This window comes from Schistocerca gregaria, chromosome 9 (genome assembly GCF_023897955.1).
Source record: "Schistocerca gregaria isolate iqSchGreg1 chromosome 9, iqSchGreg1.2, whole genome shotgun sequence".
NCBI classification, from domain to species: Eukaryota; Metazoa; Arthropoda; class Insecta; order Orthoptera; family Acrididae; genus Schistocerca; species Schistocerca gregaria.
The window spans coordinates 152,420,277-152,442,901 of NC_064928.1; the positions used below are offsets into that span (position 1 = coordinate 152,420,277).

Here is a 22,625-nt window from a genome sequence, read left to right on the forward strand (position 1 = left end):
TAAGTGTACACCAGCTGTCTGCATCTAGTGTAAGCCATGAAATAGTGCGAGCATGTGTAAATGTCTGTGAATTGTGTAACTAGGGAGAACGTGGGGACCAGACAGGTATTTACCTCAAAAATGTTCAAATGTCTGTGAAATATTATGGGACTTAACCGCTATGGTCATCAGTCCCTAAGCTTACACACTGCTTAACCTAAATAATCCTAAGGACAAACACACACACCCATGCCCGAGGGAGGACTCGAACCTCCGCCGGGGCAAGCCGCATAGTCCATGACTGCAGCGCCTTAGACCGCTGGGCTAGGTATTCACCTAGTGGGATGTGCAAAACCACCCAAAAACCACATCCAGGCAGGCCAGCACACTGGCCCTCGTCGTTAGTCAGCCAGGCGGATTCGATCCGAGGCCGGCGCGCCTACCCGAGTCCAGGAAGCAGCAGGTTAGTGCTTTCGGCTACCCTGTCGTGTTGTTGCAGAACAGTCGTTGAAGTTCCATTAATAAGAATTTATTCCTTTCCGTTTCGGTTACTGTATCCTGGAGGTATAATGACCACACTAAGTATGCGTGAAACGCAGAAATTTTTTTGTCATCAGTTTCATTGAAAGCACAACTCCCTCCCCTTTTACAAGATACCTGCCACGTTAGAAATATTAATTGAGTTGCACAGGGTTTTTTCGTAACCAGCGAGGTGTCCGCTACTACAGAGCAACAGCTCCTTTTTTCTCTGTCTTTTTCGCAGAACACCATCCTCGGTGAGTGTTACAGCCGGTGGCAGGTCGGCGCGCGACTCTAAATTGGGGGGAAATCATGCGAGACACGGCTGCAGTGGTCTCGCCAAATTTCATTATTTGTTTTCCGCTACGCAGAGCGCAGCGTCCGCGGGTTAAAGTGAATTATGGGGGCGCTCAGAGCGGCCCAATGAAGTTTCCGTCTGCACGCGCCCAAGTTGGGTCCGTAATACTGCAGGCAGCGGCGGCGACGGCGGCGACGGCAGTTGAGCACAAAAGCCGCTTTCCGCCGCTTCTTACTCGCGCGCAGACTCGCAGCCCCGCGTGGCATAGCAGTGGGAAACGCAGGGGCTTCTCTCTCTCTCTCCCCCCCCCCCCCCTCTCTCTCTGTCTCTCTCCGAGCCGTCACGCGCAACTTCTCCGCTCTTCATTAAGACGGATGACGCGCGGCTCCAACAAAAGGATCAACAACACAAGTAGTTCCACTGTGCGTACAGTATCAGAAAGTTTCTGCAGACGCCGCAGAAATGCGCCGGGCGTCCTGATACACCCCCCCCCCCCCCCCCCCCCGCGCCCCAACTCTGCGCGGCCTCCGAGGACGCTTGAGAGAAGAAGATTCGTCCCATTGTGAGACGCCAAGACTGTGAGTGCACGCTACGCTCAAAGCCCGACAGCAGAATCGTACAAAAGAGTGATTCCCTTACTTTGGATGACATATTTAGGGTGTACATATCACCGAGGGGAAAAGGATACCACAGGGCACTGTTTTCAGTCCAACAATATTTAGCTTTGGGAAGCTAACTCAACACAAAACGACTTATTGTCAATGTTCATGAATGTACCAAAGAGCCGTATAACTTAAGATGCTATTTTATTTTATCCTATTTTTAAGGCTACCAGTTTCAGCATTGCACTATGCCTTCTTCAGGCCCATATGCATCTCTCCGAGGAAACGAATATGTCATGTATAGCCATAAATCTCTGGATATCATGAATTAAATCGTTGCAGTAGTGCTTTATTCGAAGACTTGATAGCAACTTATTCACAACATCCACAGATTTAAGCCTCTATATGACATTTTCGATTATTTGGAGAGACGCTTATGGGGCCTGAAGGTGGTGGCATAGTGAAATGCTGTATGTGGTAACCTTCGAAATAAAATAACATCTTAAGTTACACGACTGTTGTTGCATTCGATTGACAATGACAATTACTTACCAGAGGAAGTACCCTGACCAAGATGGACCAACAGAGATCAAAATCACAAGCGACGAATGAAATTTTGGGGCAATGCTGATATTCGAACCTAGGTCTCCTTCCCAATAGACGGATGCGCTGACCACTCTGGCACAGTGGTTTTGCTCAGCTACACCGACTACCGTAGCACAAGGTGTATTACGTCCAGAACACAGTCATTCTCAACAGTGTGAATAATGAAATTTTGCTGTATGTTATTGAAGTAAGAGTTGAACTAATTGTGAGTTACTTTCCATATTCTACAATGGTCCAACTTCTGGAGCAATATTTTGTGATCAACACAATCAAACGCCTTAGGTTAATCAAAACATACGGCTAGCGTTAGAAATTTTTTGTTTAATCCATCTCGTACCTCACAGAGAATTGATAATATAGCGTTTTCAGCTGTTGAACAACTTCTAAGACCGAACCGTAGATTTCATAGCAAAGTCTATGGTATAAAATGATCAGTTGGAAAGTTTGAGTAAGTTCCTATGGGACCAAACTACTGAAGTCGTCGGTCTCTAGACTTACACACTATTTAATCTAACGTTAATTAGCTTACACTATAGACAACACACACACACACACACACACACACACACACACACACACACACACACACATGCCTGATGGACGACGGGAGGAACCGCAATACCGTGGCCAGGCGCCTCAAACCACGCGGCTACCTTGCGCGCCAATTATCCAAACACACGCAGCCTTTTGAATAACTTTAGATAACACTGATGGCATAGACATAGGTCTAAAGCGGTCTATATTATCACTTTCTCTTGTTTTATAAAGCGACTTTACTACCGAGTATTTTAACCTTCCGTCGGTTGCATCTGTTCAAATTGATACACATCGATATTTGCTGTAAATTATTTGTCAGCAATTGGCAGCACTGGCGCCTTCTCGCTGATAGCTTCCCTTCTCCGAACGCTTTCCATTGTTGTGTGCTTCAGTATCAACGTGACTGCTCTGTTGTAGAGATATTTGCTGATTGGTCAGTTTGCTACACAGCACCCGTACCCGCTACATTTCAACAGGCAATTTCTTTGACTATCAACAAATTTAGTAAGTGTCAGAAAGGTAATTTAGAATGTAAAATGCACTGGTTTCTTTGTGGAGCGTTTAGTCGTCTTTTATAGTTGTCTGAATATCAAGTATTAAATTGATAAACCGCACCCGATTGCGGTTTTTATAGGAAGTTTATGATTTTAGGTGGGATATACTTCATGATGGCAAGCTACTGTAAGACATATCCTCCACGACACAAATCATGTTGCAGAAATCCCAAAGATGCTATTCGAAAAGGATAATAACAAATTTCAAGAGGATTCTGAAGGCAAAATGGACACAATAGTGATGACGTAATTAAGTCCAGACGACAGTAAAGACGACGAGGAAGCACTTGAGGAAAACCGCCATTGGAAGGGATAAAGAGATAAAATGGAATAAAGTTCCATCATCGCAGGGAGTACGATTCACGGCAAATGGTATTCGAAAATTACCTGGACCTATAGGTGGCACAAAAGCTGAGAGAACGGCTTTGGAATGCTGGAATTGCCTAATAGATGACGAAATTTTGTTTATTATAGTTTTGTGTACAAATCAGTATATTGAGAGCATCAAAGCATCATTGCAGCATGAGAGAGCCTAAAATAAATAGACATCATTGATTTGAAAGCCTGCATCGGTCTCTTATTTTTAGCTGGAGTTAACAAAAGCAACAGACAAAGCTTAGAGGATCTGTAGTGAACTGATGGGGATGACACCGAGAAATTTCGCCCTATAATAAACATAAAACTTTTCAAATTCATTATGCGGTGTCTTAGATTTTACAATAGTGCAATTTGCAAAGAAAGGAGACGATTACACAGGATAACAGAGATTCGGGTAATATTTTCTATATTGGTACAGAACTGCCAGAAATGCTATACCCCGGAGAAAATGTTACAGTAGATGAGAAACTGGGAGTATTCCGTGGAATGTATAGTTTTCTCCAATATATACCTAGCAAACCAAACAAATATGGGATTCAGATGTATGTTCTCGTGAATTACCAAGTATTTTACCTGAATAATTTGGAAATATCCGCTGGGTTGCAACCAGGAGGATTATATCACGTAGGCAATAAACCTTCCAATGTGAATCTGTTTAAAGTCAGGTCGAAATGTCACCGCAGACAACTGGTTTACTACTATTGGTTTGATAGAAGAGTTACGAAAGAACAATGTTTTTTGTTTGAACCATGTAGAAAAGCAAGCTTGAGACTCCTCCGGAGTTTGCTAACAGTAAAGGAAGGGCTGCCAACAGTTCACTTTTTGGCTTCAAGAAAGGATGTAGTCTAGCTTCCTACGTTCTTAGAAAGGGGAAGTGTTAGGTCCTAGCATCAAGTTTACATGACGATTATTCAATAGATGCTGAAACTGGAGATAAACTAAAGCCATCGTTTATAACACTTTATAATGGCACCAAAGTTGCACTCGACACTACCTATATGTTGACATTTTAGTACAATGTTGCAAGAAACTTGCGCCGTTGGGGCATGGTTATATTTTATATTTTTTGCAGTGATAATATGGCTGGAATCAAAGCACAAGTAATCTATTGAGGAAACAGTGAGAACTCTATGAGATGAAAAGGATTCCTGAAACAACTATCTCATGCATTAGGTCTTCCTCACTTGGTTCAAAGAAGTTTGAACACCACAGGAGTTCACAGGCATGTTCAACTGAGGCTGCAATGTTATAGACCAACCTGTGAAGAGGAGGCAGGATACTGAAGCAGAAAAGGTGGAAAAACATCTGCAAGCAAGAGGAAAAGGTGTAATACGTACACAGTACAGAAACGACGGACAAAATATTGTTGCAAAATGTGTCAAATGCAAATACACTAGATACACTTTGAAAACCTTTTTGTTCTGAATATGGTAAAATTCCTCATATGTTACCGTAGTCCAAATGTGACGATAATACAACTGAATAAGTAATGTTACCATTGTTATTGTGCTATAATGTCATCTTTGATTTTCTGCAAAGATATTCCTAATTTATTATGAGTTTAATTAGAGAAATGTAATTAAGAAGCAAGTGAGAAAAAAGGTGATGTCATCGTTTGTTACGATAATCCAAAAGTGACGAAAAGAACTCGGATTGAATAATATTTCCATTGCTACTGTGCTCTTACGTCTTTTTTGTCTTTCTTTAAACACGTTTTTAATGTATTGATTGTTTTTTTTAACGAAATTTAAAAAATAATCACGTGAATAGGCAATATGATCAATTTGATACATCGTGCCCGATCTCGTTGCGATAAACGCTGCACGCGACAGAAGGTTAATCGTTCGGGAAACTGACTATTCTTAAAGGAAGAATTACAAATATGGCTAAGTACTGGGCTAACATGTGTAGTACAGTACTTTAATATTCTGCTAGGCGCTCCATCATATCCGTGAGAGTCCTTAGCCCTGAGTGACTTAATTAGTGACTCAGTCTCCCCCTTGTCTGTATCACAGATTATTTCAGACAGCAATCTCGGAAAGTCATTTTCCACGAGAATTATATGATTCCCTGCAGAAAATAAGTTTTTAATAAATGAAAAGCATCAGTTTGCTTTCGTTCTGCAGTTTTTTTTAATTGTGGTAACCGGTGTTCGGCTAACAAGGCCATCTTCAGACGTATAAAAAATGTTAAAATGCAGTACCACCACACTCTCAAATATTGCATCTGCTGTGTGTTCCCTCAAACTCCTCCATTTTCGTGCTTTTATTTATTTCTGTTTATCTTATTGATATTGTTTAATTTCCTTATGTATTATGTAGTTACATTGATAATTGTTCCTTCTTTTAATTGGTTTGTGTATCACTCTCCATGTTTTATACTTCATGATGTAGCCCTGTCAAGTACTAATTTTATTTTATTAGTTTTGTTTATTAATAGGAACTATTATGTAGGTTTGCTCTTCCTATTTTGTGTTAAACGTTTTCTTGTCTATTCCATTTTTCAGAATGAGATTTTCACTCTGCAGCTGAGTGTGCGCTGATATGAAACTTCCTGGCAGATTAAAACTGTGTGCCGGACCGAGACTCAAACTCGGGACCTTTGCCTTTCGCGGGCAAGTGTTCTACCAACTGAGCTACCCAAGCACGACTCACGCCGCGTCTTCACAGCTTTACTTCTGCCAGTATTTCGTCTCATACCTTCCGAACTTTACAGAAGCTGTCCTGCTAACCTTGCAGAAAGGCAAAGGTTCGAAGTTCGAGTCTCGGTCCGGCACACAGTTTTAATCTGCCAAGAAGTTTCATACTCCATTTTTATTTATTTACTGTTCAATTTTTTACATTTTCATTGCATTACCTCCATACTGTCAAAGATGTTACTTACTATATGTTTCTGCTTCAGTCTAGACATGTTACTTGTCTTCCAATGTTGTTTGCAAACATTGTAACTTCTTCAGTGACAATATTCGGTAAATGTCTGAAGATGGCCTTGTAAGCAGAAAACCGATTAACACAATACAAATTAATACTATAGAACAAAACCAGAATGGTGTTTCTCATATATTATAATGTTGTTCTACCAAGAACCGACGGAATATTCTGTTAACACAATTAAGTTTTTATCCAATTCACCAGCAATGCTAAGAAAATGATTGTTTAATACTACATAACTATTTTTACTACGAATTGACTTTATTTCGTCGATCTTGTGCTGTTGTCCCTTGCTACAAATTTCCACTCGTTGCTTCAGTCTGCATATTTATATATATATAATCACAGATATTGGAGATTTTTATAAGGCATCGTAAACATATAGCATCTTAATATGACAAAATTACAGTCTGCGACGTAGTCACGAATAAAATTAGTGAATTGTAGAATCCTAGGATATACACCCGAGTCACGTCTTAGGTTCTCCTCAATATTTCAGCAAACAGACTCGATGACGCCTCCTGATTACTCCTGACAACTGCTTCTCTCCCTGTTTTGGTGTCCTATGTACGTTAGCCGTTACGTACTCCACCACTACACACCCATTGCTATCTGCGCTGCCACTGCGATGGGTGTTATTTTCCTTCAACAGAACTTATTTTCCTTCAACAGAAATTATTATGAACAGACAGACGGCTTCGCCATGAGGTGCCCTCTGTGATGAGAAGGTCCTGGAGGAAGCCCAACAAGAACCAAACTGTTTCTTCCATTGTGAGATTCATTACGTTCGTCCGTTCGCCACAAGGATGGGACATATACTGTTTATAAAAAAAAACTCAATGTCATGAACAACAACGCCTCTCACATGATAGTTCTGTCGCATATTTCGCACCGTAGCTTTAATTATGTCCGACGCTGAGTAGCCGCTTTTGTTTGTAATTTGTGATGACATCACTCTGGTTTTATTACATTAGGACATGAACAGATACCACTTAGATACAGGCACCTCTGGAAAGGAGAGTAACAGCTCCTCTATGTTTGTTTCAATGGGAATGCACAAATATCGTCCGAAGTCCTTAAGGAAACAGGATTTGCGAATAGGGAATTTGATTGACGAGGGACGCTGCCTTACCGCGGGTGACATGTTGGAAATTCGAGTTAGTCGGAGACAGTGGTGGTTGGCCAAAGAAGGAAGCTGCTGTGAGAACTAGTAGACTCAGGATCGAGTCCCAGCTGGCACTAATTTTCAACTTTCGCCACTGCATTACCACGATGCCTTATGCGTCTACCCATCACGATTTCCTACCCTACCTTTCCATTTCCTCTTCTCACATTTCATACGTACACGTGTGTACCAGCCGGCAGAACAGACACCACTCAAATGTATAGACTTCGTCGATCTGGCTGTTCTGAGAGTACTGGAAGCGTCTGCACGACTCGGCGGTTGTCACGCAGTGGTACATAGCTGCAAAAGTTCTTTCACCTCAGCCTGGATTTCTCCACAGTTCTTCTCCTTCAAACGTGAGAAACGAATTAACCAATTTTTATACTTGATGTAACACTGCGTTTCCTTGACACTTAGCTGATGGGTATAAATTAGTTATTGTTTGATTTTAGCTAGTCAAATATTCTGACCAGGTCTTAGGTACCGCGACATTTAGACCCATGCAGACAGTTCCCAACTCCCTACGGTCATTAGACAGAATATGATGACACTCGATGATGTGCTTAAGATCCTGATAGTCATCTTATACGTTGCTACACTCGGCCTTAATGCAACTTTCAGAATGGTTTGACATGGTTATAGGTGGTACCTTTAGTCATTAGGGTGGTATACCTTTTATTTTGAGGTTTATGTTCGGACTTATAGGTGGTCTCCTATATTTTCCTTTTTCTTATTTTCTTTTTTATTCATTCGGTTCCACTTGATATAATTCTACACAATTCTATAAGACCTATATGTAGGAAGGCTGACATTTCTTGATATACAGAGATCGAGAATGTTTTTTGTCACTATATCTTTATGAGGCAGGTACTGTCGTTGCATTAATCCACTCAGCACAGTGCGAGGAGGTGTTACGTAGAGGTTCTAATGTGGTGCCTACGGGACCAGGTGTTTGATGATTTTTATAGTGCGATTGCATTGGTTTAATTCGTGAATGCAATTAGGTTTGAAGACAAACTTTTTTGTGCTTCTTGTCGTTAATATTGCGGCAGCTATTTATCGTACCACACTTATCACGAGGTAGGCTACACATACGTAACTTATATACTCTGACAAGGTTACGTTACATTTTATTATATTTTAATTTATTTTATTATTTATTTATATTAGTTAATTATTTTAAAAAAATTCCTCTTCTGGACATATGATTGTATGCAGTGCATTTGATTATTGTGTTGTATGGCCTATTACAACTGTGTGGTACGGATTTATGAATAATAGCATATCGACATGTTCATCTATTATGCTATAGCTGTGTAAAACAGTGAAAACTATTAAAAGGAGTATGACATAGTCAGTAGCCTATTTTCCCTGATGTTACATATACACTCCTGGAAATGGAAAAAAGAACACATTGACACCGGTGTGTCAGACCCACCATAATTGCTCCGGACACTGCGAGAGGGCTGTACAAGCAATGATCACACGCACGGCACAGCGGACACACCAGGAACCGCGGTGTTGGCCGTCGAATGGCGCTAGCTGCGCAGCATTTGTGCACCGCCGCCGTCCGTGTCAGCCAGTTTACCGTGGCATAAGGAGCTCCATCGCAGACTTTAACACTGGTAGCATGCCGCGACAGCGTGGACGTGAACCGTATGTGCAGTTGACGGACTTTGAGCGAGGGCGTATAGTGGGCATGAGGGAGGCCGGGTGGACGTACCGCCGAATTGCTCAACACGTGGGGCGTGAGGTCTCCACAGTACATCGATGTTGTCGCCAGTGGTCGGTGGAAGGTGCACTTGCCCGTCGACCTGGGACCGGACCCCAGCGACGCACGGATGCACGCCAAGACAGTAGGATCCTACGCAGTGCCATAGGGGACCGCACCGCCACTTCCCAGCAAATTAGGGACACTGTTGCTCCTGGGGTATCGGCGTGGACCATTCGCAACCGTCTCCATGAAGCTGGGCTACGGTCCCGCACACCGTTAGGCCGTCTTCCACTCACGCCCCAACATCGTGCAGCCCGCCTCCAGTGGTGTCACGACAGGCGTGAATGGAGGGACGAATGGAGACGTGTCGTCTTCAGCGATGAGAGTCGCTTCTGCCTTGGTGCCAATGATGGTCGTATGCGTGTTTGGCGCCGTGCAGGTGAGCGCCACAATCAGGACTGCATACGACCGAGGCACACAGGGCCAACACCCGGCATCCTGGTGTGGGGAGCGATCTCCTACACTGGCCGTACACGTCTGGTGATCGTCGAGGGGACACTGAATAGTGCACGGTACATCCAAACCGTCAACGAACCCATCGTTCTACCATTCCTAGACCGGCAAGGGAACTTGCTGTTCCAACAGGACAATGCACGTCCGCATGTATCCCGTGCCACCCAACGTGCTCTAGAAGGTGTAAGTCAACTACCCTGGCCAGCAAGATCTCCGGATCTGTCCCCCATTGAGCATGTTTGGGACTGGATGAAGCGTCGTCTCACGCGGTCTGCACGTCCAGCACGAACGCTGGTCCAACTGAGGCGCCTGGTGGAAATGGCATTGCAAGCCGTTCCACAGGACTATATCCAGCATCTCTACGATCGTCTCCATGGGAGACTAGCAGCCTGCATTGCTGCGAAAGGTGGATATACACTGTACTAGTGCCGACATTGTGCATGCTCTGTTGCCTGTGTCTATGTGCCTGTGGTTCTGTCAGTGTGATCATGTGATGTATCTGACCCTAGGAATGTGTCAACAAAGTTTCCCCTTCCTGGGACAATGAATGCACGGTGTTCTTATTTCAATTTCCAGGAGTGTAGTTTTAATGGTATACAGTATGTCATTTTGAGCCACTTACATAGTTACAACGATACCTGGTAGCTGTTAACGTATGTTATATATTTTTTATAACAGTGCATTTGTTCTACTCATTGTACAGAGGCCTGCTGATGGCATCAATGTGATGCCGAAACTGGTAGCACATAAGAAGTTAATAAAATAAATTTCTACAATACATACGGCTCTTGGTAGATTATTGCATCAAGAAATACATGCCAGCCGTTGTCCCACAGTCCACAATGGACCAACAAAGAGTTATTTTATTTATTTATTTATTGTTCAGTGGCACCATATTAAGGAGAAGTCTCCATGGTCATGGAACGAGTCAATACATGATATTATAAAACGATATTAGACACAGATAAAATGAATATAAAAATAACCTATTCAGGTGACAAGTCGTAAGTTTAAATCAGCAATGTAACACTGGAATTTTCTTAATTTTTCAGCTCTTCCAGGAGCTCCTCGACAGAATAGAAGGGGTGAGCCATGAGGAAACTCTTGAGTTTAGACTTAAAAGAGTTTGGCCTAATGATAAGACTTTTGAGTTTTTGTGGTAGCTTATTGAAAATGGATGGAGCAGAATACTGCACTCCTTTCTGCACAAGAGTCAAGGAAGTGCATTCCACATGCAGATTGGATTTCTGCCTTGATGCGCGATAATGTCTTTTCAGTATCTGCGCCGTTTTCCTTATCACCCTCTAGTTGCCGGCTGCTATATTGAGGCGCTTGGATTTCTATCTGTACCACAACTGTAGACCCGTACCTACAAAGAAAATTAGTTTCGTGTCTTTATTTCATTCGGGTGATGAAACAAACAACATTAATATTAAAATTTTTGTAATCAATGAATAAAATATAGTAGAAGGATACCTTGCTGCTGCATTGTGACAGAAAGCAACCCATAATTTTTTTATGATTTAAAATTTCACTCCAGATTGAGGATTACCTGTCGATCATTCGGCTGTGATTCAGTCCAGCGCTGTAGTGAGCTCCTGTTCTGGGGTCTTCGTCCCCCGCTCGCTATGTCCTGTGTGTGTGCGGATAAAACTCCGTCCCCTTTGGGAGGGCTCGCTTTAATTTGTCGCTCGAACGCATCTGCTGCGGAAGCGTCTAATGAGCGCCTAGTGGCGCGGAATAATTACGGCTGCCGATGAGATCAACGTTGCGGCGCCAGACGATAATCGCGTCGCAATCGCGTAGGCTTTGTCTGCTCCTATCTGTCGCCGTGCGCAACGCTGAAGGGTGGGCGCTGAGGGGCCACTAATAGCGACAGAGAAATCGCTGGGGTTCCTCCCAGTCTCACCCCACCAGCCGTGCGGTAACTACGTATTGTTATAATAGCTCTGTTGCAAGTCTTGTCTTTCTAAGATATGGTGCAAACTCTTTGTCTATATACCCTACACACTTACGCAAGTCGGTTCTACACTACTGGCCATTAATATTGCTACACCAAGAAGAAATGCAGATGGTAAACGGGTATTCATTGGACTAATATGTTATACTAGAACTGACATGTGATTACATTTTCACGCATTTTGGGTGCATAGATTCTGCGAAATCAGTACCCAGAACAACCACCTCTGGCCGTAATAACGGCCTCGATACGCCTGGCCGTTGAATCAAACAGAGCTTCGATGGCGTGTACAGGTACAGCTGCCCATGCACCTTCAACACGATATCGCAGTTCAACAAGAGTCGTGACTGACGTATTGTGACGAGCCAGTTGCTCGGCCACCATCGACCACACGTTTTCAGTTGGTGAGAGATCTGGAGAATGTGCTGGCCAGGAGAGCACTCGAACATTCTCTGTATCCAGAATGGCCCATGCAGGACCTGAAACATGCGGTCGTGCATTATCCTGCTGAAATGTAGGGTTTCGCAGGGATCGAATGAAGGGTAGAGCCACGGGTCGTAACACATCTGAAACGTAACGTCCACTGTTCAGAGTGTCGTCAATGCGAACAAGGGGTGACCGAGACGTGTAACCAATGACACCCCATACGATAATAGCGGGTGATACGACAGTATGACGATGACGAATACACGCTTCCAATGTGCGATGTCGCCAAACACGGATGCGACCATCATGATTCTGTCAACAGAACGTAGATTCATCCGAAAAATTTACCTTTTGCCATTCGCTCACTCAGGTTCGTCGTTGAGTACACCATCGCAGGCGCTCCTGTCTGTGATGCAGCGTCAAGGGTAACCGCAGCCACGGTCTCAGAGCTCATAGTCCATGCTGCTGCAAACGTCATAGAACTGTTCGTGCAGATGGTTGTTGTCTTGCAAAAGTCCCCATCTGTTGACGCAGGGATTGAGACGTGGCTGCATGATCCGTTACAGCCGTGCGGATAAGATGCCTGTCATCTCGACTGCTAGTGATACTAGGCCGTTAGGATCTATCACGGCGTTCCGTATTACCCTCCTGAACCCACTGACTCCATATTCTGCTAACAGTCATTGGATCACGACCAACGCGAGCAGCAATGTCGCGATACGATAAAGCGCAATCGCGATAGGCTACAGTCCGACCTTTATCAGAGTCGGAAACGTGATTGTACGTATTTCTCCTCCTTACACGAGGCATCACAACAACCTTTGACGAGGAAACGCCGGTCAACTGCTGTTTGTGTATGAGAAATCGGTCGGAAACTTTCCTCATGTCAGCACGTTGTAGGTGTCGCCACCGGCGCCAACCTTCTGTGAATGATCTGAATACCCAATCATTTGTATATCACAGCATCTTCTTCCTGTCGGTTAAATTTCGCGTCTGTAGCACGTCATCTTCGTGGTGTAGCAATTGTAATGACCAGTAGATTGCATGTTCATAGAATGAAGGCTTTTACGACCGGATGACGTAACTTGTGGTAAACCTTTCGGGATGTGAGGTCGTGGTCCTATAGACTCTTCTGTTCCCGACGTTTCGTCCGGGGCTGCGCTGGTCATCTTCAGAGGCGGCAAGACTCAGCCGAGGAGCACATCTGAAGATGTCCAGCTCAGCCCTGGACGAAACGTCGGGAACAGAAGAGTTTGTAGGACCACAACCTCCCATCCAAAAAGGTTTACCATCAGTAACTACATGATTGTCGAGTCAATGAGACTGACGAAGAGCGTAGACACAAATCGAGTAAGAATTTCTCGATTGCAATAAATTGTGACTCCGGAACAACGGATGCAGTTGGGTTCGACTCTCTCTGTGTGCGTTTACAGACAAATTAATCTGGAACGTCGACGAAACAGACGACCGAACGTGGCAATTCGAAATCAATGCTTGGCTTTCAGATACGATCCAACAGTCGATCACGCCTCTGATGTATTGGTCGACGCCGGCCGAAGCGGCCGTGCGGTTCTAGGCGCTGCAGTCTGGAACCGCGAGACCGCCACGGTCGCAGGTTCGAATCACGCCTCGGGCATGGATGTGTGTGATGTCCTTAGGTTAGTTAGGTTTAACTTCTAAGTTCTAGGGGACTAATTAACTCAGACGCTGAGTCCAATAGCGCTCAGAGCCATGTTTTTATTAGTCGACTTCGTAAGAATGAACACCGTTTTTCAACACTGGAATGCTTTCAGGTTTCGACATGAACCACCAACGCAATGTTGTGCTAGCGGAAAGGTCGAATTACCACAACTGACATCGCCACCAGGGCCACTGATATCGTTGCTTTCTGTTCAAGAACCTAAATCGAAGTATTTCTTGCAGAATATACAAGAGTACAACAGTTTCCTTTCAAATGACTTCGTTTGGAGCGTATATTGTCGATGAACGAAGTCTTAATCCTTCTTTTAAGATAAACTGTATTCTGAGTGCACCATACATGACGTACTCACACATCAGACAGATAAACATCAACGATTTGCCAGAGAAGGAGGAAGGTGTGGGGAGAGAGATGAAGGAGGAGGCGATGGATGGATGGAGAGATAGATGAATAAGAGATGTACAGAGAGGGGGGGGGGGGAGATGATAGATAGGGAAGTGGGAAAGAGGTGACGGACAGAGGAGGGGAAGAAGGATAGAGAGAGGGGATAGAAATAGACCAGGACGTATGTCCAGTTCACAAACATATTTAATAATTGCGAAATATTGCAGTATTCCCTAGTTCGTACATATTATGAAAATGTATATATGTATATTCCATATCTCTTCCCAACGATTTCAACCCATCATAGTAGCCGTATAACTTACTGCCTGGAGATAACTGCTATGGGATTGAGAACCACCTACCCATCAAAAGGGCGGAGTGGAGCAGAACAAGAAGTTGGCCCTTGACGCTCGAATACCCATACTTCATCCATGCTGTATTGAGAATGAGAGCACTTAGGGACAGACAACAAACTTTGCACGCAATTTATTTTGTACATAATGTCAATTTTTCTCGCTGACAAGGCCCTGCCCCCCCCACCAAAAAAAAGAAAGATGAAAGGAGAATAGTTCATCGTTGACTACATTCCCGCTGTTCGTGCAATAAGACTGCCGCTTTAGGTATGACGTTTTAATTTATTACTTCTTTACTGATAACTGTATTCGCAACAGATTCTGCAGACAGTATTCACATATACCACTGTATATGTACCTGGAAAACTATTATCACTGTACGGCATCTAGTTCCTAAGATATATAATAAAGATTGGGCTGCGTGAAAACGATACTGAAGGGTGAAATCCACTACAGATACAGGCGACATGTGTGTACAATTTTGTATGAATATGTTCATTGTATGTCAAATGTATGTGACATGTCCGTATCCTTGAAAACCTGTGGGAGGGGGGGGGGGGGGGGGGGGGGGAAGCTCCTGGACTGATTTCAACCAACTTGGTACGCTTCTTCCTTAAAGCACTTCGTCTTCAGGCCAGAAGTGGCCCATCGGGACCATTCGACCGCACCCTTCTTCCTTATTAAATTGAAAAAAAAGTACTGTGGGGCGAGAAACATAAGCGTCGTATTGCGGTGGAGTAATAACTAGGCAAAAATGGAAAATGAAAATTGAGTATGTGTCAGAGGACGATCCGTACAGATATCTGAAAGATAAATGCATCAGAGAGGCAGTCCTGACGTTGCGGTTGATGATGGAAGCAGGATTACAGAAAAATCAACACACTGCCATATGACATGGCGACCTAGAAGAAACGTTCGACAATGTTAAATGGTCTGCAAGATGTTCGAAATTGTGAGAAAACAGGGGGTAAGGTATAGGTACTAGATACACGCCAAAATCCATCTGTCTGACGGGGTATAAAACGTGATTCATCCTAAAAAGTTACTTGTCGGCCACTTGTCACACGCTGTGGGACGTCTATTCTTGTACTAGCGTGCAAATTCCAGCCTTCGTCGCTGGGGAACAGCACACACCGTGGGCTCATAAATTGGGAACATCCTCGACAGGCCCATAACAGCAAGGTTCGCTGAATGGTCATTGAGGGAACGCTGTTGGCAGGTCCTTGGTTCATTTGCATGGCCACTTGCTGAAGAGTCGCCACGACTATTTGCTCACACACATATCCGCTGTCGTCATTCACCACTACCATCTATCGTCTGTGGTACACCAAACGTCCCTCGGTGCCAGTTTGGGTAGCGCAGTTTGCCATGCACTGTATATAGTAACCACGGTGGTAGAAAAAACAGTTTATAGACTTAGATGTTCGGAACGGTCCAACCCTTGGCCCCGAAAGCCGATGATCATGTGCTTTTGGACGTAGTCAAAATGGCTTCGTTCCCCATTACGGCAGTGATTGCACTTTCCCCACCCCCCCCCCCCCCCCCCCCCCCCCCATTTCTGGTGAAATTTATGTGCCTTCTTCCACTGCCACCTGCCGTATGTGCATGCTTATTGCACCTTGACATTCAGCATAAAATTGTTCAAATGGCTCTGAGCACTATTTGACTTAACATCTGAGGTCATTTGGCCCCTAGAACTTAGAACTACTTTAACTTAACCAAACTAAGGACATCACACATATCCATGCCAGAGGCAGGATTCGAACCTGCGACCGTAGCGTCGCAACGGTTCTAGGCTGTAGCGCCTAGAACCGCCCCGCCATAACGGCCGGCCATTCGCCATAAACGGTTGTTGTGGTCTTCAGTCCTGAGACTGGTTTGATGCAGCTCTCCATGCTACTCTATCCTGTGCAAGCTTCTTCATCTCCAAGTACCTACTGCAACCTACATCATTCTGAATCTGCTTAGTGTATTCATCTCTTGGTCTCCCTCTACGATTTTTACCCTCTACGCTGCCCTCGAGTACTAAATTGGTGATCCCTTGATGCCTCAGAACATGTCCTACCAACCGATCCCTTCTTCTGGTCAAGTTGTGCCACAAACTTCTCTTCTTCCCAATCCTATTCAATACTTCCTCATTAGTTATGTGATCTAACCATCTAATCTTCAGCATTCTTCTGTAGATCCACATTTCGAAAGCTTCTATTCTCTTCTCGTCCAAACTATTTATCGTTCATGTTTCACTTCCATACATGGCTACACTCCATACAAATACTTTCAGAAATGACTTCCTGACACTTAAATCTATACTCGGTGTTGACCAATTTCTCTTCTTCAGAAACGCTTTCCCTTGCCATTGCCAGTTGCATCATATATCCTCTCTACATCGACCATCATCAGTTATTTTGCTCCCCAAATAGCAAAACTCCTTTACTACTTTAAGTGTCTCATTTTCTAAACACTAGATTCGCGTGTTATTCCCTCAGCATCAGCCGACTTACTTCGACTACATGCCATATCCTCGTTTTGCTTTTGTTGATGTTCATCTTATATCCTCCTTTCAAGACACTGTCCATTCCGTTCAACTGCTCTTCCAAGTTCTTTGCTGTCTCTGACAGAATTACAATGTCATCGGCGAACGGTGGTCACATTATTTGATTGGACCGTGTAATACATGTATTGTATCAACGCTTGATAGTGTTCTAATTTCGGTGGAACACGAAATAGAACCGTGAGACGAATATTGGATCAGCTGAGCCATCAACGAACATTAAATAATGTATATCTGTCAGTCTTCCGGTGAAAAACGTTTAATCCCGGGTCAATGTTTCTAGACTTTCAAGAATTATACATTCAACGTACCGAACAAATTTTCTATTGGATATGAAGGTGGTTGAAAATTTTAGCTCAGCCTGCAAGTGTGACAGGGCCTTGTTGACCCTGTTGGCTATTACTAAAGTAGCAAACAGGAACTACGCTCATGACACACACGAAAGTATCATCTGATAACAAAAACAGTTACGATATATCCTCGTAATATCATGTGTTTCAGTGATTTGACAGAAATCTGGGTTTGTACAGTAGGCAGTATTTAAAGTACTTAAGTAATTTCATGTTCAATGAGCCAGTTCCAAGATACATCCTAGCGATGCTGAAAAAATTCCCCCCAAAACCCACGACCTGCTCGCTCGCGTCTTTCCGCAGCAAAAGCACTGCTTCGTTTTAATAATTTGAAACTGACAGGATTTATATTAACAGATCTAGCTTTGCAGCTTCGTGGTGTACTGAATAGTGTGGACTCGAAATCCTGAACTCCGCTTTCAGCGGACAGGTGATCTGCCGACAGTTCGTGGCCAGCTCCCACTTACTTTCTTCAGAACCCTCTCACCTACTTCGCAGATGTTCTTCCGCAAATCTTGCTGCAGTGTCTCTACTGGAAGAAAGGGTATGGAACAGGTAGTAGCAGATGTAAAAGTGCGAGAGCGCGTCGTTAGTCATGTCTGGGTTGATCGGCGGCTAAGAGCATCATCCCACAAACGTAAGGTACGGGTTGCAATCTTCGAACAGCATATTGCTTATATGCTAGGAACTTTCGAAACCGCGAACACTCCACTGCAGAATGAAACACTCATGTTGAGGTTTTAGATTTGACTTCTCTTGATCAGTAAAAACAGGCACTTCCACTCCTATTAAGTTCGGAACTCACGATACCTATTAAAACTTAGTAAACATGAATATTACAGTTTTGTGTTTTGGTATATCTGAATTGCTTCTTTCAATAACCTGCAGTGAGTAACTTTAGTATTTTGTTACTATTTTGTTGCAGGACGCTTCCTTCAATTGATATTTCGCTGAGAGTTCAGCCCAAATGGACTGACTTTGCCCAGGAACATCTTCAAGGCGCTACTGTTCGCACAGATAGAAGCAGAAAGCTCAGCATCTGAACATCACAGACGGAGCGCAATCGGTAAGTCATTATGACAGATAACTTCTACTGTAATGTGGTCAACTTGTACCAACGTGAATTTTATTCTCAGGACGGCATCTACTTATTTTTTTCCACTTTTGTTCCCAATCAATTAAATTGTTTTACTCCAAACTGCATCCCTCACTTCGTATATTAAATGAAACACTATATACTTATATCTCTCAGATGTGTAAAGATGATGAGTGCTTTGAGTGCGAAGCAAACACCACCACATTGATCAACACACTGTTCAAGCCATCATGAAGTGCCTGCCAGAGGATAATGTACCGCATGTTAGGATATCTGCCCCTTCCATAGCATATGAAAAGTAGTAAGGGGAAGGGAGGAACTGCCCCTTCTGAACGCAGTATAATTAGCCTAATTTGGACTTGACAGCCTCAATGGGGGCTTTACGCAGGTCTCTTTAGTACATTCCTAAGTTAAAAGCGATTGTTCAAAGTAGGCTGTTTAGTAAGAGTATACTGCTGTTTTCAACCGTCAGCCAGTTCACGTTTTCACCATTCGTGACGTTCTCTCGTGACTGAAACTAACCGCTGAATGTCCGTGTCGCTTTTCTTTGAACACGCCCGGTACAGTCCTGTTAATTACATTTGCTATGGGGTCACACAAGATTGAGCGGTACCTTACGGTGCGTCACACAACTGTTTCGCAAGTGATCTTAATACTAGGATGGGAAGAGTCCACGGGGAAAAGGTGGGAAGGTGCGGGGGGGGGGGGGGGGGGAGAGGGGGGGGGAGAGGGGGGGGCGATGTGAATGGTCCTCTATATTGGGTGGTGGAACTAGGTTGCTAGTGATGACAAAGGCCCTCAGCTCTTCACCCAGAGCGTGGTAGCAGTTGTGTATTCGGTACGTAGGGGCGACCGAGGCACATTGTCCATGGAGGCTCGATAGCCTGTTCGTATTTTATTTGCTTTAACTGCCGTTAGAATACGCCACCGACCAAGGAGGTTAACAATAAAAACCACCATTATCTTTCCACAAACGCGTCAATATCAAGCGAAAAAGGCAATCCATTTTATTTTATTTCCTCAGGATATAGTATTAAGTACCTCCAGATAACGGTCTTACTAAATGAATAACTACAACGAATAAAATTACTAGTTAGGAATTATTTTGACATTATATAAAGTGATAAATGTCTTAAAAAATTTCGTAAACTAACTGCAGTAACTCAGAAATGGTGATACAACCAATGCCCCACATGGCCATTCTTCCCTGCTGTCTTTTGTAAATATATACTTAATTAATAATCTCAACGTAGTCGAGGTCTACATCACACCAAATGCAGTTTTTAAGTAAACCAATTCTTTCCTGGATTGATTCTATGAATATTTTGGGCTTTTGACTATTAGCAATCAATGACTATGTACATAGCATGGACACCAAAACCTAATTCTGTTCATTGAGGTTGAGTTGTTCAAGGTGATCCTTCAGCTGCTCAGGCAAACAATGGTAGCCATGTCGTTTTAGTAACAACGCCGTTTTGGTCAAACGCCACATCACCTGAGCAACAGTGCTTCCCTACATCTAAAGAAGTCAGGAGATTTTAGAAATTGTAACCAAGAAGAAATGCCTCAAACAATGCAAAATGAACCCGAGTAATATTGCCTGACACTCCAGTGAAATATGTGTTGCCATGCGAATACCTAGCCTCCACTGGCAGGAAAGGAAAAATTTTATAGAGAAATTTGGATGTTTTGCGAAAGGAAATATTTTCTACGGGACATGGCCATTGTTGTTGTACATAACATAATGAGACTATTGAAATAAAATGAAGAAAGGAAGTACATGAGTAGGAGGGCAAAAAGAGAGCTGTTGCATTTTGTTAGTGTAGGATGCCTACATCAGAGACAGGGTTGTATTTGGAGGCTAACCTACTGTTCTACTTTGATTGACAGGTCATTAACCTATTTTTCTGCTAAATGGATTAAGACCTCTGCAGATATCCTTCCATTTGACTGACAGGTCCTTAAACCTATGTCCCTCCGCTCCTCCTTCCTCTCCACCTCCCCATCCCTCTCCTGTCCCCTCAGGAAACCCCTAATCAACCTACCCCTGCTCCTCACTGATATAGGTACACTTTCAGGTCTGAGTTATTCGAATAGACCCCTCTCAATCTTATCAGTCAAATTGATAAGAATGAGAGGGGGTTATTCCAGTAATGCAGACCTGAAAGTGTACTTATACCTTATCTATCAAATTGATAAGAGGGAGAGGGGGCTATTTGAATAATTCAGATCTGAAAGTGTTCCAGTGCCAGCGATGGGCAGCTGACGGTGGTGGGTTGGAGGTTTCCTGAGAGTTTGGGAGGAGAAGATGGAGGAGGAATTGAGGGATAATAGATTAAGGACACGTCAATAAAACGGAAGGATATCCTCAGGTAGTCTTATCTTCTTAGCAGAACAATAGGTTAATGACATGTGAGTCAAAGAAGAACAATAGGTTTGCCCCTGAGTGTATAAATGCCTCTGATATAGACTACCTGCTCTAACAAAATGCACCAGCTCTCTCTTTGTCCTCCTACTTAAGTGTTAATAATAAGGTTCTTTAAGATGAAGATGAGGTTGCACTCTGTCTGTTAGAGCAGTCCAGGTAATGACGTGGTTCAATGTGTTATACAAGTTGTAATTGGTGGACATATCTACAGTGTGGTAAAAATGGTATGATAGAACTTTTCTGTGAATATTTGGTCTGTCAAGATAATATTGCTCACTGAGACGAAGACTGCCAAAAATTCTGGACATATTTGTCTGTCAAACTGTTACTAGCACAATTATTTCAGCATTTATGACTTGTAGTACTGCAGAGCCTGTGTTTTTCCGAATTAAGATGCACGCATGTTCGAAGGAACAGGCACCGAGGCGACTATAGCCGTTATGAAATACGAGAAATATATTGGAAGTTGTGAATATGGACCACTTATGTAATGGAATGACAACAATGAAAATATGTGTTGGACTGTGACTTGAATCCGATTTCCCGCTTTTCATGGGTAGTAGCCATACCGTCTTTTCCCTTAACCTTTTTTTTTACAACATACTTAATTTCTATTTATTTATTTTTAAGCGAAAACTCATGTATGATAGAAAGCATACAACACGTTCACATATTACATGTAGTCATTAACAAAAAAAGATACAGTTAAGATCAGACAGGACGCCCCCCTGTCGAAAAATAATAAGGTTCAATGGACATCAATAACAAACAAAACGTAAACGAAAATAAAAATGCCGTCCAGGAGAAAAAAACTAAATGGCATGCGCCAACTTAGTGATAGATGCACTCGGAATGCCAAGTCACTCAAGTATGTTCGGGGAAGGTCTCCTCATAGAATATTCTATCTTTCCCATACACTGGTCAGAGTACTTGCATTACACACTCACATTGAAAACACATTGAAATCACCTTCTAATATCCGGGACATTGCACATTGCAGCTGAAGGAAAGAGGGGTGGGGGAAATTGGTCTAAGAGGACACTAGGCACCACCGAAAAAGTTAGCATAGCATTGAAGATATATATTGTATTGTGCGTGGGAAAAGTAAAACGATGTTGCAGGAATGTCAAAAAAGTCAGGAACCCTTAATTCCTTCATGGAACAAATAAGAGATCGATAAGCCTTTTATCCAGCTCACCGTCTTGGTCTTCGTACATGGGAAATGCATCATTTGGGAACAGAATAGTCTTCAACGCAATGTCGCATTTTATAAATCAGTTCCCACACCTTTGCAAAAGATCCACAAAACAGTCGTTGTTCATCCGTATCAGGCGTGTGACAATGAAGGCAACGTGGTGAATCTGTCATGTTAATGGCCTGTAGGCGAAGTTGTGACATGCATTTCGTATTAAGAATGAAACAACTGGTCATACGAGCGTTCGTATCGAGGAGAACATGGTTCACAGAACTACAGACAACAAGCCATGGAAAACTCACGATACCAGCTTTCCACCTAGTTACCCTTCGTCATTAGGCGATAAATATCACGTATCATAGGGTACCCAGTACCCTAAGAAGACAAG

General features: G+C 43.3%; 1 protein-coding gene across 2 annotated transcripts in view; it reads left to right on the top strand.

Moving 5' to 3' along the window:
• Positions 1-22,625, top strand: part of LOC126291838 (connectin-like) — a 678,893-nt gene that overhangs the window by 179,363 nt on the left and 476,905 nt on the right. For both annotated transcript variants that reach the window (XM_049985551.1, XM_049985552.1), the window contains exon 2: positions 18,444-18,584. The gene's annotated coding sequence lies outside the window, so the exon portion shown is untranslated. The remainder of the gene's footprint in view (positions 1-18,443; positions 18,585-22,625) is intronic.